Here is a 22,318-nt window from a genome sequence, read left to right on the forward strand (position 1 = left end):
TTATAAGAGTGAGGAAGACATGCCAGAGATAAAAAATAATAAAAAACTAACATAATGACAAATTTTTTTGATGGGCTTTTCAGTAGACCGATTGTAGCTGTGGAAGGAATCTCTGAGCTTGAGTATATGACAAAAGAAACTACCAAAACTGAACAGCACAGAGAAAAAAGACAGAAAACGAACAGAATATTTAAGAACTGTGGGACAATGGCAAAAGGTGTAACAATGTGCTCAATGGACATGCCAGAATAAGAAATATAGAAAGAAACGGAAGTAATATTTAAAACAATGACTGATAATTTCCCCCAAACTAATGTCAGATACCAAAACAGATCCAGGAAGCTCAGATAATGCTAAAGAGAGAGAAAAAAAGTCCTGCTCCAAAAAAACCCAAACACACAAATAAAAAAAAACCCCAAAAACCTACAACTGAGCATTATCCTATTTAAACTTTAGAAAATCAAAGATAAAACATCTTGAAATGGTCAGAGAAAAAAAACAAAACCTTACCATTAGAAGAAAAGATAGAATTATACCTAATTTCTCCTGAGAAACTTTGCAAGCATGAAGAAAATGAAGTGAAATATTTAAAGTGTTGAGAGAAAAAAACCCCACCAACCTAGAATTCTGAATCCTGCAAAAATGTTTTGCAGAAGTAAAGGAGAAAGAGACTCACTCAAACACAGGTTGAGAGGATTTGTTGCCAGTAGACCTGCCTTGCAGGAAATATTAAAAGATCTTCAGAGAAGGAAAATGATATAAATCATAAACTTGAATCTACATAAAGAAAGGAAGAACATTGAAGAATGAATAGATTTGCCCTGGCCAGTTTGGCTCAGCGGTTAGAGCGTCAGCCTGTGGTCCAGAGAGACCTGGGTTCGGTTCCCCCTAAGGGCATGTACCTTGGTTGCAGTTTGTCCCCGGCCCTGGTTGGGTCGTGTGGGTGGCAGCCACTCGATGTGTCCCTTTCACGTTGATGTTTCTCTGTCTCTCTCTCTTCCTCTCTCTCCCACTCTATCTGAACATAAAATGGAAAAATGTCCTCGGTGAGGATTTAAAAAAAAAAAAAAAAGAATGAATAGATTAGAGATATATGAGAGAGAGCAAGGTAGTAGGATGTAAGGATAATATACAAAAATCAATTACTCTTTTATATATAGCAATGATCCTGTAGAATTTGAAATTAATAATTATCACTTACATTACTACCCCCGAAATGAAATACTTTGATATAATTCTAATAAAGTATGTATATGATTTATGAGTAAAGCTTTGATAAAAGATATCAAAGACAAACTAAAGCAATAGAGCCTATGTGCCAATAAGAAATCTCAGCATGTAATTTCATTGACCTCAACAATGGATTCTAAAGTTTATATAGAGAAGCAAAAGATGCCCTGGCCGGTTTGGCTCAGAGGTTGGGGCGTAGGCCTGCGGTACAGAGAAGCAAAAGACCCAGAGCAGTCAACACAATATTGCAGAAGAACAGAGTTGGAGACTGACACTGCCCAATTTGAAGACTTATAAAGAGCTACAGTAATCAAGACAGTGTGGTTTAGGTGAAAGAATAGAAAAAGAGGTCAATGGAGCAGAATAAAGAGCCCAGAAATAGACCTATAAAAATAGAGTCAACGTGCCTGGCTGGTGTGGCTCAGTGGTTGAGCGTTGACCCATGCACCAAGAGTTCGCCGGTTCGATTCCTGGTCAGGGCACGTGCCCTGGTTGTGGGCCTGATCTCCAGTAGGGGGCATGTGGGAGGTGGCTGATTGATGTTCTCTCTCATGGATGTCTCTCTCTCTCCTTCTCCCTTTCTCTCTAAAATCAATACAGAAAAAAAAATTTAAATATAGTCAACTAACTTTGGCAAAGGAGTAAAGGCAATAAAATTAAGCAATGATAGTCTTTCAACAAAAAGTGCTGAAACAATAAAACTATTGAAATCTATATGAAAAACAAACCCCTGGACAGGCTTTAGACCCTTCACAAAAGATTAACTCAAAATGAATCATAGATCTAAGTGCAAATTGGAAAACTATAAAACTCCTAGAAGATAACATAGGAGAAAACTTAGATGACTTTGAATATGGAGATCACTTTCAATAAAACACCAAAGGCACAATCCAGGAAATAAATAAATGATACCCTGGACTTCATTAAAATTAAAAAATCTATGTCCTGTGAAAGACAGTGTTAAGAATTAGTAGATAAGCCACATACTGGGAGAAAATATTTACAAAAGACACATCTATAAAGGATTTTATCCAAATATATTCAAGAATTCTTAAAACTCAACAGTAAGAAAACAACCTGATTAAAACATGGGCAAAGACCGGAACGAACATCTCACCATAAAGATACACAGAGGGCAAGTAAGCCTATGAAAAGATGTTCCACATAGTTTTTCTTTAGAGAAACTCAAATTAAAATGACAGTGTGATGCCACTGCACACCTATCAAAATGGCCAAAATCTCAAACACGGCGCCAAATGCTAGAGAGGACGCGAAGCAGCCGGAACCCTCCCTCATTATTGGTGGGAATAAAAAATGGTACATCTGCTTTGCAAGACAGTTTGGCAGTTTCTTACAAAACTGAATAGTCTTACCATGCAGTCCGGCAATCCCACTCCTTGGTATTTACCTAAATGGATTGAAAATTTATGTCTACATAGAAAACCTACACACAGATGTTTATAACAACTTTATTTTTAACTGCCATGACCTGGAAGCAACAAGGTGTCTTTCAGTAGGTGAACACATAAACGTGATGCATACAGACAATGGAATATTATTCAGCATTATAAATAAATGAGCTATCAAGCCATGAAAACGCGCAGAGGAACCTTACATGCATATTACAAACGGAAAGAAACCAATCTGAAAAGACTACACAGTGTATGTTTGTATAAGAAGCCAAGCTCAGAAGGCTACATTACATACCCTTAGCAATGCAGACAGTAAAAAGAGCAGTGGATGTCGGGGTTAGCAGAAAGGGAGAGACAAATGGGTGGAGCACAGAGGATTTTTAGGGCATTGGAAGGGTTCTGGTTGATACTATAATGGTGGACATATGTCATTATAGTTGTTGAAATCTGCAGAATGTACAACACCAAGAGTGAACTCTAATGTCACCTGTAGACTCTGGGTGGTGATAATGTGTCAGTGTGTATTGACTGTAACATATTCCACTGTGGTGGGGACATTGGTAGAGCTGGAGGCTATGGGTGTGTAGGGGCAGGAGTATCTGGGAACTCTATGTACTTTCTGCTCAATGTTTTTGTGAACCTAAAAATTTCCCTTGGAACTAAAAGTTGATTAAGAAGAGATGACACTGAGAATGGGTGCTTTCCTGAATGGATGTGCAGCTTTGCCAGCTGTTTCATTTCTAACTGGAAAGATGCCGTGGACACCTGAGACTTTTCTGGGAAGATCACAGACAGAAGGTGGGCTCTGCTATGAGAATAATAAGGTGGTAAATCCAGTTACTTCAAGTAAGCTTTTGTTTTCTTTAAATGGGCCCGAGTCCAGTGGATGCTGTTGGTTGAGAATTCACTGTCTGCAGACTCAAACCTGGAGCCTTGGTTTAGTGCTTTTTATTCTGTTTCTGATAAAATGGGTAGGAGAAAAAAACAGATGGAAACATTTTGATAGCTTGCTCTATGAATGGTGAGTAAGCATATTTTATGTGTGGGGAGGAAGAAAAAAAGAATATAGATTATGCTGACCTTTAAGGCTTTGCAGTTTTGTTTTTGTTTTTTTTTTCTTCTCAAATATCTAGTTTCACTGCTCTGAGTAAATTAACTATGCAATGAGATATTTTGTGAGACTTTTCCTACTTTCCAGGAAGTCTAGTTAAAGCTCAAATCAGAGGAAAAATTCTCTTGTGCTGTAAATTCTAAAGAAGGTACCAATGATGTACAATATTTGGGCCAAAACAGGAAGCATTCTATTTTAGTCTCTGACTAGGTAACTATTAAGCTAAAGTATATGTAGACCACACCTGGTACTGCTCCCTGATTTTGTGAGACAGATATGGGTCCCCCTAAGTTGGAGGACATTTGTAAACTTAAGGTTAATTTCCTCGTGTACATTTCTGAGGCAAAGAATTAAAGGAATTTTCCAACAGGGCTTGAAGGTATTGTAGACTAATATACCAAGGGTCGGGGGCAATCTCATCCCTTCACAGTTCTCCACAACCTCAGGAGCCACAGACGTGTTATTGGAGAAATGCATGGAAGGTCTTTCTCCTTTGCTCCTGGGCATGGGCTCCTCGTGATATTTTGAGAAAAAGAATTTTCTGAGACTCACACAGGAGGATGAGAGATTTTTGTTTATGTGGAATCACATCCCTCCGTTTCCAAATTCCCATTTCCTTTAATCCAGTCCTGGAAGAGGTGCAGCTAGGGATTCAGCAGAGCTAGAAGCAAAGCCAGTGTCTGAAGTTTCCCTTCCATGGTGGAGCTCGGTCCACTTTAGCATCAGGCTGGTTGCAGTTCATTAGTCCACTGTGAATGGGCCCACATGGCTGTGGGCCACGTGGGCAAATGCAGGAAAGCGAGAGCAGGAACCAAGAGGGCAAGAGAGTAAACGCCTTTGTTTAGGAATTTAAGTATCTGAAATCCTACCGTGCGTGCAGTGGCCACGCCTACTCTGGCCAATGACCTGTGCCCAGGTCTGACTGACAGGCAGGTACCTTCCCTGTTTCACCCAGACTTTACTGGCCATGCATCTATTCTTTCCCTGCCCAGGCCCTTCCTGGCAAAGCTGCACAAATGGCATTCTTATACTATTTGACCTTCCCTTTGCTCCTTTCCTTGTATTCTAGCTAGGTGTATTACATCGGTATCAGACAAAAACCTCTACGTGTACAGGGCATCCCCATGGGCAAATGTGGAGGTTAGAGAACAGACAGGACCTCTTGGGCTTCCCAAACAGGTGTAGTGACAAGGAATCATTGTCTCAACCTGGAGAAGCATTTCCCGCGTAGTCCACGCTGGAGGCCCCAGGAGGGCCCTCTGTCCTCTAGAGAGTCCCCCGCAGCAGAGGGGGAGCCAAGCTGACCGGGCTCTGGAAAAGGCCTGGCCACCGCTTCTTCAGATCGAGCAAACCAGACCCCAGATCTAGCTTCCCGCCACGTACTCACACGGAATGATCCCTCTGGGTCTCCCTTTCCTCCTGCAGAACCTAATGCCGGAATCTAGGCCCTGAAAAGTGGGAAAGGCGACCTTCACCACGTCCCCCGCCCAGGCAAGGCCACCGCCATAACTTCGCTGGAGAGAAAGGGGTTAACCACAGTTACTTTCTATCACTGAGTCCTGCTAAGCTTCTACTTAATTAAAATAATGTGCTATTGACTACCAGCAGTTATTAAAAGCACATAATATAAATATCGTCTCATATTTATTGTTCCTCTTTGTTATTTAGAAAGAGTGCCAGATTATTACCAGATAATGTATTCTCTGATAATTCTCTTAATAAGGAAATAAACTTCAGGACGTGCTTTAAAAGACATTATGGCTGAAGAGTGTTAGTGAGAAAAGCTGTAGACCTCAACAGCTTTTTCATTCCTTTGGATTTTATGCTTTTAATAATAGATTGAATAGTTAGTTGCCCGCTTGACAAGTTTATTGTCCTTATCCAGTTGCCAAGCGGGAAACATTTCCACACTGACAGCAGGTATTAAAAACACCTACAAGTGATTCGAGCCAGTGAGAAGTCATAAAGCTTGAGTTGGGGTGTTTGCTGGGCCTTGCTCCGTGGGCGGGGCTTCCCCTCAGAGCACTGGGCCCCCAGCTGCTGGCAGACGGTTCAAGGGGAAAGCATCAGTTTTTCACTGAAACTCTCAGGCTACTCCTCAAACTAAATAGAGCATTTTCCTTGTATCTGAATATTTGAAGCTGATCTATGAACTATCTGGATTAAGAACAAAGGAAATTACGATTGCTCTGTGTTCCTCTGAAAATGTCCAAAGTACTCATAAAGAGCAGCTCTGTTGTGACTTAATGAACCCATATTATTTTTAATATATTTTGTTAGAGTCTATGAGAGGAAAGTATCTGGTCAGATTTCTTTGTAATGCAGATGCCTAGCAGTTTTTCTGTCATTGTTAGAGGTTGGGTTTATTTCAAATATTTTTCTTTATTGATTTTAGAGAGGGGGGAAGGGAGAGGGAAAGAGAGAAATATCAATGAAAGAGAACATTGATTGGCTGCTCCCTGTATGCCTCCCATTGTGGATTGGGTCCGGGACCTGGGCATGTGCCCTGACCGGGAACCTAACTGGCAAGCTCTTGGTGCATGGGTTGATGCTCAACCGCTGAACCACACCAGCTGGGCAGGGTTGGGTTTATTTAAAAAGCTCTAGTTTTAGTTTGTTAAAATTTCTATACTGAGGTTGTGAACCCAAATGACCTTCAGGGTCCAGGAAGATGATGTAAATATGTAAATCACAAAGAAGGTTGAGCCAATAAGGTATATGACATCTGGTGTGAGCAGGACAGTACCCACCTTGACTAAATACATGTTCAGTTTTACTTTAAACACACATGCCAAACAGAACACTGCTTGGGTGGATAAACCACCAGTTTGAACGAGTGCTTGAAAAGACACCTTGTTATCCCCAGGGTAAGAAAGAAAATGGGTTTAAACAAGAAAAGAAGTTCTTCTTCCGTATTGGCCTCCTAGGGCAAATTATTATTATTATTATTATTATTATTATTATTATTTTACTTTAAAATAGATGCATTTATGACTTTAAAGCATTGTTTGGTCTTAGCCAAAGGCTTTACTTTTTTTGGAGTTACAACACCCTGTTATTAGATTTATTTCTGAACACTCCTTTGACTTTGCATCGAGTAGTACTATATGGAAAATTTTGACATTAAAATTGAAAGATACATTTATTTTGTGCTCTTTTTAAATTGAAAAATAAATGCATTTTGGTAAAAAATGGTGAAGACATATATTTATCTCTGCTCCTTTGGAAATTCTTCTAAAGTAACAGCAAGTACATTTTTAAAAAAATTTATCTTTATTGTTGAAAGTATTACAGATGTCCTTCCTTTTACTCTCCATTGACACCCTCCTCCCCATTCCTCCCGTACCACCCCACCTTCATCACACTGTTGTCTGTGTCCATTGGTTATGTATATATGGATATCAGTCCTTTGGTTTATCACTTCCTGCCTCCTCCACCCCCCCTTCCCTCTGAGGTTTGTTTGTCCCCTACTTCATGTCTCTGGATCTATTTTGTTCATCAGCTTATTTTGTTTATTATATTCCACAAATAAGTGAGATCATGTGATATTTGTGTTTCTCTGATTGGCTTATTTTGCTCAGAACAATACTCTCTAGGTTCCTCCATGTCATCTCAAAGGCAAGAGATCTTTCTTTCTTACATCTGTATAGATTTATTGTGTATATGTACCACAGCCTTTTTATCCACTCATCTACTGATAGACACTTGTTTCCAGATCTTGGCTTAGCAATTACATTTTTAAAAGCACATGTGCACAGGAGCAAAGGAAGTGGTTGGGAGCAGAACTGGTTAATTGTTGGCAGTATCTCAACACACTTTTTGAAGATAGGACATAGATAGTTGGGTGGGAAGTGGAAGAGGCTGAAATCTAAGCACATACAAAGGGGTGCTAACAGTGCCAGTTGATTTACCTGTCAAACCCTGAAATTCCTTAGAAATCCAAGGAGTGAAGTCATTAGAATGATGGAGGTGAGGATGAGATGAAAACAGGAGGTCATTTGGAAGGGCTGAAAGGACCAATTAGAATCCCTGGGTACCTTCGCACAGTAAAGTTATTAGCCCAGCCCTTTCTCAAGAAAGGTGGCTATTTATTTTCCAGAACAATCACATTCTAGACTCTGGAACATCAGACACATAGGGGAGGTGGAGGTGCTGAGCTGTCACGGGTGTTTCGAGATGCTGGCAGCTGGAGAAATATCCCAGGCAGGCACTGGAAGTTTGAAAGAAAGAAATCCTCTCAGAGAGATATACAGATAGTGATATTTGGGAGCATCAGACTAACCATGTAGTGTGTATTTGTAATTTAGAAGTTTTAAGCAAGTGGAGTAGAAAACATAACATGAAACACACCAATAAATATTACCAAAATTTTAAAAAGATGCTAATATAGGCCATATTGGCTTCAAAGTCTCCCCTTTAAGAAAAAGAAACTAGGTACTGCTAAAGTAGTATCCCATGATTTCATTCCAAATCCCTCCCTCTCATCCAGGGGAACCACTTTGCCGACATTGTCATTGATCATTCCTATGTAAGTTCTTCTATTTTTACTATACAGATGTCTTCATAAATAATATATATTATTGCTTTGTGTGCTTAAAAATATTTGTAAATTATCTCATCATTGTATTTCTTGGATTAATCCAATTAATTATGATTAAATAATTTTGTTGCAAACATGTTAATTATGAATATAGACTCAATTATGACTATGAATATGAATATGGTATGAATTATTAATACACATTTAACTATAAATATATGTGAATATTATATATACATTGTCAATATATATTCAGTTACGATTAATTGGAACTAATCCAAAAAATACAATGATAAAATAATTTAGAAATATTTTCAAATACATTAAACAGTAACATATTATTTATGAAGACATAAACACACATTTTGCTGGGTTTGCCTCTATGCTCATGAATGAGGTTGCCTTAAGATTTTTCTTTTCTTGTTAGTTTTATCTGTTTTTGTATCCAGGTTTTGTTAGACTCAGTGATTAGATTTATTTGCTTATTTTCCTATTCTCTGTAGTAGATTATAAAATATGCTGGTCTTATGTTCTTTAGATCTTTTGCATTACTTGTTTATAAAACCATCTGGGTCTTGTGGATTGTGCATATGAGTATTTACTCACACGTATGCATAGGATTTTAACTAAAAATGTGATGTTCTCGTAATGTTTAAAGGTTTACTAAGATTTTTTATTTCTCCTTATGTCAGTTTTGGTGGGTTACACCTTCAAGAACAGTACATTTTATTCAAGTTTTCTAATTTAGTATCTTAAAATATTAATAAAATTATAATGATAAAAATCTCAAATATGTATTTATATGTACATATTATTTGTGTGCCTTCTCACTCCTTCCTTTGATAAATTTTATTGGAGTTTTATCTATTTTACTAGTCTATTAGCTTCTTTTTGTTTTTAATCCTCACCTAAGGGTCATATACATATGCATGTAAATGTACATATAAATATAAATAAATATATTTTATTTTGTCTTTCTTCATTATCTTACTCAATACTTAGGCAGCTTTTTAAATTTAAAGACATATGCCTTTTGCTTAATTCTGAAAAATTCTCTGCCATTATCTTTATTCAGTACTTTTGAAATTCTATTACATTCATATTATGCTTTTTTAGTCTACTCCTATGTTTCTTCAATATTTGAAGCTGTTGATCTTGTTATTATTCTGGCCGCTCTTCAATGAGATTCCATTTATTTTTCTATTATTAATATTTTCCTATTTATTAATTTACTCATTGGTTTTGTCAATTCTACTACTTAGCTTATGTATTGTTTCTTTTAAAAATGTTAAAGACTTAAATGTAAATCACAAAACATTAAAAATTCTAGAATAAAACATAGGCAGTAAAATCTCAAACATTCTCTGAAGGTGAAAGGATCAGCAAATAACATACATGTATAACCCATAGGCAGGAAGGGTTATGCTGATAGCAAGAGGAAGGGGGAGTAAGGGTGGGGGAGGGGTGGGAAAAGGGGGGTGGGGGTGGGGACATCTGTAATAGTGTAAACGATAAAAATACATAAAAGAAAAGCCATCATTATAATAAACTTGGGCTTTGATACTTTGACTTAAATGTCAACCAATAATCATTTGTAAAAAAATATATATGTATCTATATACACACACACATGTATAATTATTTTTTCATTACATTAAAGCAAGCAACCAATAATGGAAATATATTTAAGACAGTATGTTCACAGTGAAATGGAATTGATTACTTAAATAATCCTGGCTAATATAAAAATAGTGTAAATGTAAAAAGAGTGTTAATAAACTTTTTTTTCTTTCTAAGGTTTTTAATTTTGCCTTTTAAATATTTGACTCTACTTATTTAATAATTATTTATTCATGTCTTACAACATCCCAATTTTTGATGGATGCTCTCTATACCTTTGTTTAAAAAGATTTTCAAAGACATACTTTAAAAGCTCCTTACAGATTTCTTTAATCTTTATTTTCTTAGATAGAAACCTCTTATTTATAGATTTCAATACCAACTTTCATGGTGCAGGTGTTTCTTATAAACTATATTTTATAATAGTTTATAAACTAAACTTCTGGAATAGATTTCTCCTTTGAGTGCTCCGGGCTGGGGGAATTTTCGTGTGAAGGGGTCTTAATGGTTTGCTTCTCATTTTCCTTTCCTTTTTTTTCTCACTTTCTTACTTTTGCTTCTTTTCTACCATTTTTTCTTAAAGGGAAGATATTGCTCATTTTTCAGCCATTTTCCTTTTTTTTTTTTCCTCAAGTATAGCTAGGTATTTAAAAATATCTGAAGATATTTTCATTATTTATTAGTTTTGGGTTTATGAAGGAAGAAGAAGCTTTCAAAATGTACCTTCTTGACCCAGCAATCAAATCACTTTACTCTTACGTGAAAACTAACTGCATTAATACAAATGACAAGAAGATAAAGTGCATGTATTTGGAAAGTCTTATTCTGTAGAGAGTTCTTCAACCAGATTACCACTGAAATTTTCCAGAGTGTGGGGTACATCAGAAAACCTACAGCATTATATTTTAGCCTGAGAGAGGCACATGTGGTCGCTGGTGATTGAGGTGATGAAATGTACAGAGATAGTGGTGTGAGAACAAGTTAAAAACCTTTTCTGCTTTCTCCTTGGCCAGAGATAAGCTGCTGGGTTTTGCTTTTTTAAAATCCTTTAAAGGATGAAAGAGTATTTTAGGTAAGATTTGGGGGCTGAACAGATAATTTTGGATTCCAAATAGGAAAAAATTTTTTTTTTTTTTTTGTATAACGGTGTGATGAGTGGAGGGCTTACTGGGCATGCCTTTTTTCCCCTTAATATTCCTCTTAAAATGAACATTTTACAAATAGAGTAATGTATACAAATAGAGTAAATGTTCTCAATGGTTATAACTATTTAAAGATTGCCAGAAGGTATCATTCTAACCTTTGAAGTAAGACTTGGACTATTGAAGTTCAGCAAGAATTAACATAAAATATTAGCATTATTGTAATACCACCTAGAGGATGAAACAAACACAAGACAAAAATAGCACATTGTTTAAAAGATATATATTTTTTATTGTTGACAGTGTAACAGATGTTCCCTATTCATGCCTGAGGTCAGTATATAGTCTAATGAACTCATGCAATACTTTAAAAATAACTAAAGAAATTTGGGAAAAATTTTCTGTCTGAATAAAGTTTTCTAACTGTTATCTGGTACCAAATTCACCTTAAAATATTAAACATGCATGCTTAGCAAAATAAATGCTTGGCTTTCGCTGTCTAATTTTGAAGCATCATTTCTAGTTAGGTTTGAAGTGTAACTCTAAAGAAATTGCCAAGTGTGCACTCCTCTTTAGAAGAGTCCAGGGACTAGAGGTCAGAATCGTCTTTCTTAAACTTCCCACTACATTTTGCTGTTTTAGAAGCCATATGACTTGAATACGTATCAGTCCAGTTACTCGAAGTGCTTTGTCTTGGTTGGACATCTTGTCTTCTTGAACGTATTTAATGTTGTCATTGAAAGCTCATAAAAGCAGATTTAACTTCTATTGCAGAATTGTAGATTACCATCAATAAACAATTTCCACCTGAAATTTTAATTGGGCTTCTTTTGCAACTGGATATAATAAATTAAAACCTGCTTCTGTAGTCTTACTCCTATGGAATGTTTTATTTCTACCACCAAATGAACCAATGATGACAACCAAGAACTTGAGTCAGAGAAAAAGTACTCAAGGTTCTTGCAGTGGTCACTTCTTGAAAGACTCTCAACTGCAATATACACACACATACAGACTGATCTTCAATTTATTAATCCATTGTCAGAAATGTAACTGCATTCATGACCTGGCATTTTACTTCCTATAAACCAATCTTCCTGGGAAGAAAAGATAATTAAAAGCTGATTTGCAAACATAGAATCATTTGAAGGCAATGATTTAAGTATGTTTAACTGGTGCAACCACCTGAGTTGGTCTGACACATCCATCTCTATCTATTACAGGGTTAGCCTGACATAAAGATCATATATATACTCGTGTTCATGAGTCATGATGTCTTCCCTGTGATAGGCTCTAGAGACACACTTTGATTGATTATCTGTTGATTTTATATTTAAAGGTCAATATATGAGTTAAAACTCAGTATAGATATCAGATTGTATGTTATGGCCTTGTTCTTCAGTGAAGTGATTTTCATACCAAATTCAGTTCAGAACATATAACTAACAAAATTTTAATGTTTTATCTCTTACTTTGTATACCACATTACTTAGATCAAAAGAAAAGAAATGCCCTATCGGAAAGTATATGACATTGCACATTTTCTTTAAACTCAATATATCCATAGGTGCAACCTCCAAGAGGATTGTGAACCATTCAGTGTTCAATGAGTTCAGGACGAGTTTAGAGCAACTTCAACTAGATCCATGTCATAGGATACTTCACACTTACAACAGAACTCATTTGTTCGACTTGAGACCCCAAATGCAGATATTATAAAGGCCATTGAATTTTAAAAAATACAATTAAATTTGGTTCTAAGTACCCACACAGAACTATTGGTCAAATATCCTATATTACTTAGTATTGACTCCTTCTATATCTGCATTGGCTTATAAGAATATCTCAGGATCATGTGTCCCAAAAGAGTAACAGCTATGTTAATTACTATTTTATCACCATGGCCACAGTTCAACATTATTCTTCTGGAAGTTCTGCATTGATAGATTCATATCAGGCCCATCGGCATATGGCAGACTTGGTCAGCTGGTATATACAACAAATTTGGTTAGATGTAAACAACTGCTATTGAGTTGGCTCACAGTGTTCAATCTCCAAGGTGTCTATCAACCCCCACCCCCTGCCCCCTCACACACCTGGGCTGCCATGTGCATTGAAGGCATAAATCACAGCTTTTGTAGAATCTTTTTTATTTTTCCCATCTTTAGGAATCTTGGTCTCCGTTTGGGTCCTGTCACTCTTACTAGTTTTCTAAACACTGGACACTGCCCAGTCACTTTATAGAGACATCTAGCTTACTTGCTTTGTATACATAACTTTTTGATCAAATAATTCAGTGGATATATTCTTCAGCTATGCCTATGATACTCGAGGCAGCTAAAAACTTCCCTCAAAGAAATAAATGATAATTTAATTTGTATATTTATTTGTGTTATTTACTGATAGTGAAGAACTGAGACCTTGGATACAAGTTTTGGCTGTTATTCTAAGAGAAAGGTAAAGGAAAAAATTTGTTGTTCATTCTCTCCTACACCAACAAGACCAAGACAAACACTGATATCTCATATCCTGCCACAGTGTTGGCTCACAGTGTTGATAATAGAAGGTCACACTTCTGAGCACTTATCCTATGCGGGACTGTTTTCAGTGCTTTATATCCACAGATATTTAAGTGGCAGGTGTAAACTCATTTAATCAAATCCAGTGAAATAGATACTATTGTTAACATTTTATGCATAAGAAAATTGAGATAGGGAGAAATTGACCTACTTATCCAGATTTCATGCAGGTAATAAGCAGAGATGGAATTTGAACTTGGGCAGTCTGGTGCCTGTGTATGACTTTTAGTCACCCTATTAAATTGTCTCCCCAAAGATCTCTAATAGAGCCTGTTTAAATTTTAAAAGGCCAGGTACTCTTTGTCTATTATTTTCTCTCTTTGCTAGTGGAATATTTTTTTCTTTTTGCATTTGACTTTTTAAGAAATGAATATTTATCGATTTTGTGTGTGTGTGTGTGTGTGTGTGTGTGTGTGTGGTGCTAACTCTGCAATTTTACCAATATCATTTGTTTTGACCCCGCTAACCCTATCTTGTGGTGGTATTACATTGGATTTACAAGTAAGAAGCTGAGATAAAGGCTCATTATTATCTGCCATCTAGTCTATAACCCTCAATTAAAGATTTCTCTTCTCTAATTACATCAAGAGAGCATTCTGCTTCTGAGATTACCAAACCCAGCATTTTGCTGTTTTCCTTGATTATTGCGCTTTCATAGATGTCACTAAGCTCATCCGTAAGACAAGATTTTGAAAATAAGTAAAACCACCAGTAGCACATAATTGATATGATTAAATACCATGATTCTAATTTTAAAAAAATAAGATTTTTTTTTTTTTTAGCTTTGACAACTAATGTATCAAAGTAGAAGAAAGGAATAAAAAGTACAAACGTTCTTTTCTACAAGTGTTTACTTCTAGTATAGTTGATTAAAGTATATATCATGTTGTGTGAGCTAATACATTCATGTTTTTAGTAGTAAGGAAATGGGTTTCATATTTCTACAATGGTGCCCATCAAAGGTGCTGTGTGCCCCGTCCAGTTTCCTTGGTTACGCGGTCACACAGACTTTGGGGAAGCCTAAGGTGATATGAACCATCTTAAAGGTGAATCCACCATCTGAGAAGGCCCCTAGGCTTCATTTCTCTCCATATTTGTATGAGTATTCAATCATCTATTTTTCATTTAATTGCATATAACAGATATAAAGATTTTTTAAAAAATACCTGGAATATGTCATGCAGTTTTATTGAGTCCTGTTTTACTCTTATACCTCTGGATCCTCCTCCATCATCATCTTTGCTGGGATCTCCTCTACTCAAAATCTGAGCATTGGATTTTCCCAGATTTATCCTTACCCTCTTTTCTTCATTCTCTTTTGTCCCCCTGGGTTTTCTCATCTATTTACATGAGTTTAATGTCTGTGTAGGAGGATGGTTTCCAGGTTCCTGTCTCTAGTTTACCTCCCCTCCCATTTGTACTTGGATGAGTTTTGAGTACCTCAAACTTCTCATCCTCATACTGGACTGATGACCTACTCTCAGTGTTTTCTGAGCATGTTGTAGCACCATGCATCCAATTGCTCACGCCAGCCAGGAACTTGAAATCCTTTCTAAGCAACTCACCCCTCACATACAGCAAACCATCAAAGTGAACTCAAACTTCTAATTAATGTTTTCAGGTTCTCTCTCGTTCTCTCTCGTTCTCTCTCTCTCTCTCTCTCTCTCTCTCTCTCTCTCTCTCTCTCTCCTGGCAGCCTCTCATTCCAGCCAGGTCCCCTCTCTCTGGCACCCTGCAGTGGTTCCCCAAATGCTTGCCATCAGACCACACTGTTCTCTTTCCAATTCATCCCTAAAGCAGTCAGAACAATCTTTTCAAAATGCAAACCTAATATTGTTACTCTTTTGCTTAAAACTTTACAATGTTTTTCTGTTGTTCCTATGACAAAGCCCCAAATCCTTAATGGTAGCCCCAAAGACCCTGCATGATATGATCCCTGCCTACACCCTCAGTAATAATGTAATTTTTCTTTTATTCTTTATGATTCAGCCACGCTGCCTTTCCCCCCTTATCATTTCTTTCAATACACACAGCTCTTCTTACTTCAGAGTATGACACCATGAAACAATACTACATAGGTGACTTTTAAGAAATTAGTGTTCATGCTAGTGTACATTTTTTAAGAAAGCAAATGTCATGCATTTAATTTATATATTTACTTGTGTTATTTACAGAGAAGACAAATTTGGTTATGAATAAATTTAATAAAGGATGACCTTTACTTTTTTCCCATAATGAATATATTTATAAATCCCACTAATGTATATAATTCTGTCAAATTTATCCAAGGCTGAATTACATTATGAAAATTGAATGTTCCTTCTACCTTATCCTAACTAATACCCTTGATTTGTGAGCCCGTGTGAGTATTTTCATTTCCTAGAACTCTTTGTCAGCACAATCTTTCTTCAAACTGTGGTCCAGATGACTTCTATAGCTCCTTCCTCTTCGGCGTTTCCTCTTTGCTTTGATGTGTTATCTGTGCTCTGGATGAATATTGCCTTTTGCAATGTATTCTGCCAACTCAGTATAACACCTACCAGGAGGCTTAAATGGAGGAGAAGAAAGGCTTTAGGAAAGGAGTTTGGAGACAGAATTCAGAAATAATTTTTTTTTTTTTTTAAGTGAAAAGTTATTTTCTTCAATCTATTGATTGCCTCCTTCTCATCCGCTACTTGTGATTTTAGTGAGAGAAGTTCCTTGAAAGTAAGATATATATACTCAGGCAGTTGACTGGGAGGAAACATTTTTATTCTATTCTTCCAGCCTCTTTGGCTGGTCTAATAAATTAACATAAGACAGATTACTAGGGGGAAAACAAATTTAATTACATGTTGGAAAAAACTCCTTGCCAAGCTTCTCCCAGATTAGCACACCTAGCCCAACTATCTAGGTGATAGCACTCTTCTGAGAACAACCCACTGATCAGTTCTTTTAGGCAGTTGAGGGAGAGATAAAAGGTTTCTTGAATCTGCTGGATTATGATTGCCTTCAGCTCAAAATACTCCACACGCCAAAGTGGCACATCTTGGGAAGCTTGTTCTGAACCCCTTCATGGCAAATTGTCGTAAGTTGAGAACAGTGAATTAAAGATTCAAAGGAAGAGTGACTGCTACTTCCCTGTCTCTGTCTCACTACAAGGTTTATTCTGTATGAGAAGTTAATTATCCTGATAAAAGTTGGGGTAGCATCAGAGGTCTCAGTTTCCTATTTTCTAAATGGGAATATCAATATTGTAGGGGAGGAACAAATTTTCCTGTACCCTCAAGGTTCTTCTGGCCTGTCTAATAGTCAAATAGGCATGAGAAACATTAGCAAGAGAACATAACCAAATTTAATATGTACCTATGTATGAGAATCCCACATGTACAAGAGATTCAGAGGTAGAAAGGGGGGTTGAGGTGTATAAATCCTCCTGAGCTAGGGATGAGGTAATGTACCCTGGGCGGGGGGGGGGGGGGGGGGTTCAAGGGTCATTGCAAGATAAGAACTGACTTTTAGTAAATAGAAGTTTGTCCTGCCTATAGATAAGTCAAAAGAAGTCTTCTTCATAATCTCTTATGGGCAAGGCCTCTGATTCAAATTCTTCTAGGTAGTTAAAGGGAGGGGCAGACGTTTCTCTTGAGCCTGTGGGTAAAGATGCCTTTAGCTCAAAGTTATCTTTGTACCACAGAAGCTCATCTCGGGGTGGCTCATTCTGAACCCCACATACTCCCTTCGTGGAAATGTAGTAGCAGTAAAAGGGGACAAAAAATAGAGAGCGTTTGGCACATGGTGACACATAATAGACGAACATTCTTCCTCTATCTCCCAACTTTATCATCTAAAAATATCTTTTCAGAAACTCTTCTTTGCCAGCCTTGGAGAGTATTGTATTTTAATTTTAGTGGGGACCTCGTTTTCCTTAACAGCTCAATAATAGTTGATTGGGACTTTCCTAACCTTGTAAAATCTGTTACATGGACATTGTTCTCTCTTTAAGAAAGACCTGTGTTGGCATATGATACATCATTGTATGCTCCTAGGGTTAGTATAGAGATAAAAAAGCACTATATATCACATAACAAAGCTGCCCTGGATTCTTACACATCACATAGTAAAGCTGCCCCCAACCACACTGGCCATGGCTGTGGTCCTTCAACAACTCTCCTGCATCTTTGCTCCCCAGCTTCTGTCATTGCGCTCCTTGGATTCTCTGCCTCTTTGTCTCTTCCTTTTTTCTTTCTCTTCTTCCTTCTTCTTCCTCATCTGTGTCAGTGATTCTGTTCCTGCCTTCAGGGCCTTTTCATTTTATATATATATTCATTCCTTTCTTATGCACAACAAAAATCTTCGCCGTTTTCCTAATTATTCTATTTCTTACTCATCCTTTATTGGCACCGAAATGGAACTATGTGGTCTTCAGAAAGAGTCCTCTTCAGCAGGCATGGCGGGGGGGGTGGGGGGGGGCGTTTGAGACGACTTCTTTCTATCACAGTATTCACACTATTAGGCCCCTTTACTGACTACCAGTCACACAACGAGGTTAAAATTCCCAAATGTCCACTTTAGAAGATCACTCTCTTGACTGTCCTCCCTCTCCCACACAACTGAATCGTCACCTCTGCTCTGGTGCCTGCCTTTTCCTTCGGGTAGAAAGCCTTTTCATCCTCTATGTGAGTTACTCTGTACTTTTAAAGACATCCTCCTCCCCACTTTCCTTTCAAAACTCTCCTTAACAGTAATTTCCTTTCTTAGACATTGCCAGTGAATTTTATCTGACTCTTCCTCTCTCTCGTGCTGCTTCTGTAGAACGTTATGTAGTTGATAGAACCCTACTGATAGGTGTGAAACCGAGGGATAGAGTCCAGTTCTATTTTTAAAAGCACAGACATTGCTATTAAATATAATTCCACTCTGAATAGTTTCACCAATGTGCATTTATTCTGAAAATTAGAAAACCCTGCCTGACTTACCTATTGTGTAGGCCTCAATTTTTATATTGTACATCTGTTTAAGTTGGTTATACCTGGCTATAATTTTTTATGCTCTAATTCAATTTTAGAGAAACATCTTTGAAGATGTAGCCTTTGGTGTGTAATTAGTATTGTTACTTCTTTCAACAACTAGTAGGGCACCGAAGCCCCACCTGTCTACCCTAGTGCGGCTTTCTGTATACTTAGCATCATCTTACTATCCCATTGCCTTTGCTAGTGTGACCTTACTATTCTGGGAGACTTTTGAGAGGGGCAATATCCAGAACGACCCATCAGCTCTTCAGTGGGAAGTATCAACATTTTAAGCCCAAAATTTCCTCTAACCCTGGACCTCAAAATCCTTACTTTGCTGTTTCTAACAAATCTAAACTGAGATATTACAATCCTCACATAATCAATTCTAATCAGTTCCCCTGCATTGAAAGATCCAGCTAAATCAAACTTTAAATTCTCAATAAATTCCGACCTTGCCTCTTCCCTCTGAGACATCAAGAAATATTTGTCAGTTTTTATCACAGTGATCAGAAAACTCAAACTCTCTCATCAGCATTTGGTGGGGGGGAGGGGGACGACAACTGTTCCATAAATTTAGTTAAAACAAACAAGGAAACAACTCAGTTTTTGCTAAAAGAGAAATCATCACGAGTTTTGGGAATTAAACTATTGTAATGTATTTGGACTCTGGAAGTTAGAAGCGAAGCATAGATACCATGGTTTAAGCTGACATAGACCTATTTAATGTTAGTGTTCAAATGCTAAATAGCAGTTGAGCGTTAAGTGACAAAATAGCTCATATTTCACTTTGTGATTGGAGTGCACTTTAATACTTGTTTCATGAAAGCCTAAGTTACAGGCAGAGGTTAACAGTAATCACATTTTTTTTCCTCCTCTGGTTTTAATAAATGCCTTTAGGGCATTTCATTCTGTTAAATCAAGCAGCAGACAAAAATGTAATGCACTGCTAACCTCTAAAGTGTGTGAAAAACTTAGTTCATAAAATATGTATGAAGAACGCAGTGCTGTAATGATAATGATACTTCCTCTCTGGGTTATTCTGCCAAAGGAGTTGGTGCATTCAGGTCTCTAGTTCTTGGTGTCTTTTGATTGGAATTGCTCTTACTTCATTTTGTATTTAGTTACTCAATGAATTTTCTATTTGCATATATAAACATAGAATAGTTTTCTTCGGGAGCAGTTGCCATTTCTTCAGATAGGCTATTTTAGAAATTCTTATATACTTGGTGTGCTTCTTTGAGAAGGGGATATTTAAAAAAATTTTTTTTCTTTATTGATTTTTAGAGAGAGAGGAAGGGAGAGAGAGAAACATCAATGATAGAGAATATCAATTGGCCACCTCCTGCATGCCCTCCACTAGGGATCAGGCCCACAACCTGGGTATGTGCCCTGACTAGGAACCGAACCGGCGACCTCTTGGTGCATGGGTCAACACTCAACCACTGAGCCACACCAGCTGGGCGAAAGGTGATATATATATATTTTTTTATCCTCACTCGAGGACATTTTTTCATTTTTTGTTCAGATAGAGTGGGAGGGAGGGAGGGAGAGAGAGAAACATCTACAAGAAAGGGACACATCGAGTGGCTGCCACCCGCACGACCCAACCAGGGCCGGGGACAAACTGCAACAGATGTATGTGCCCTTAGCAGGAACCAAACCCGGGTCTCTCTGGACCACAGGCCGACGCTCTAACCACTGAGCCAAACCGGCCAGGGCCGAAAGGGGATATTTTTAAATGAATTAATGTATACTGAAAATTCAAATTTGTGTTTATATAAGGAAAAAGAAGTCATTGCTTTGATCTGATGCCATCACAGTAAAAGTGGATTCATATGGATTAGTTTCTATAAGTATCCTGTTCACAGCCCCCAGTGCCTTTGAAGTGAATTCGAGCTTACATTCTCTACAATGTACCCTTCCCTTTTTTTGGTGAAATATTATAAAACCACACTTCTGATTTTTTTCTACTCAGTTTTTATATTATCTTCATAGCAGACAGATACGCTGCTGTGATGGTACCTTTGGAAATGTAAAAAAATGCTAATCCCATTTTAATACGTAGCAAGACTTAATGGATGAAGGTGTCACTAATTTAGAGTATGTGCAAAATAAGAAAGGAACATGAGTAAAGTCTTATTTTGATAAATTTTCTTTATAATAGGCACATATAATTGAAGGATGCTTTTAAAGAAGTAGTTAAATAGCAATTTTAATTTCCCCTGAAACTTTCAGGCAAGATTAACATCTGGAGGAGGAAAAATTATTCCTGGCTGTGCAGTAAAGAAGGAGCCTTCCCCAAAGCGAGGTCTGGCCTTAGCCCTCAGCTCCTGGAAGCGATCTCTCAGGCCTTAGAATGTCTTGCCTAATAAGAGCGTCTGTGTTTACCTGAGGTCCTTGGTCACACTGGACAGGCTAAGGGTGTGATTTATGGTGAGGGTTTTGGGCTACATGGTATCAGCAACATCAAGTGACAAAATTTCAGGTACATGGGCAGTCGACCCTGTCTACGTGCTGGAGCCCTATTGAAACTCTGCACACCAGAGCCTGGGTGACCTTCCCTGGATGGCAATACTACATGTTTTGGGAGAAATTGGCCTTGCTCACAACTCCCCTGAAAGAGGACACCTGAAAGTCAGCCTGCGGCTCTTCTGCCGGCTCTGAATCTGTGTCCTTCCTACTGTACTAAACCATAACCGTGAGTATAGCAGCTTTCAGTGGTTTCTTTGCGTTCTTTCTGCAACTTATTAAACCTGAGTGTGGTCTTGGGACTGTCCCCTGAATTTGTGCTGTCAGTTTGCTTAGCACTGGCCTTCCAGGGACCTAGATGAGATAGTGTTTCATCTCCCTCATGTTTGTTATAACAATCTAGATTTAAAACAGCAGTTCATAATCTCAACCTTTTCCTAAATCAGAATGACCTATATTTCTGTCCAAATTACTAAAGTTTGTCAATAATATGGACTTTCTTATTATAAGTATGCAATGGTGTATATAGTGGTAAAGACAAAATTTTTGATGCTACCACTATTTGCAAATTAGTATAATGCTTTGAGATGTCTGATATTCATCTTACTTTAACTAAAAATGTCCACATCTTTGCATGATAGTTTACGTTCTTTGCCGTCAGCCACACAGGGCTCTCACCTCCTATAAATGGTGTCGTGCATTATTTTATGGGAGTTGGCTAATAATATTCCAGCATATAAAAGAGAAATGTCAAAATGTAATTTCAGTTCCTTATATACTTGTGCCTGCTCCTTCCTTTCGTGTATTGATCAAAATTATTTTTAAACTGGGGCGGAAAGGAAAAAATATGCTAGGATCTGCTCTTGATGTCTGCCACCAGGGCTTTGCAGTTAGTAAACATTTCTTAAATTTTTTTGCTGCTCCAAGATCTGGCCTATTGCTCTGTGGCCACTCCCGGATCTCACGTGTACTGTCCACTTTGCCTCTGTTCACAGCCCTGCCTTTCTATAATGGGATGTGCCCATCCAATTGTAAGACAAGCTAATATTGTCTTCCATTGAGATGGACGAAAAAGAAGTTTGCACATCAGAGTCACGGGGTAATTTGGTGAGGAATGTACTATAGCTGAAATGTTCAAAGAATAATTTTTTTTTTCTTTATTGACTTTTAGAGAGAGAGGAAGGGAGAGGGAGAGTGAGCTAGAAACATCAATGAGAAAGAACA

The sequence above is a fragment of the Molossus molossus genome, unplaced genomic scaffold (assembly GCF_014108415.1).
Source record: "Molossus molossus isolate mMolMol1 unplaced genomic scaffold, mMolMol1.p scaffold_m16_p_5, whole genome shotgun sequence".
Taxonomy (NCBI): domain Eukaryota; kingdom Metazoa; phylum Chordata; class Mammalia; order Chiroptera; family Molossidae; genus Molossus; species Molossus molossus.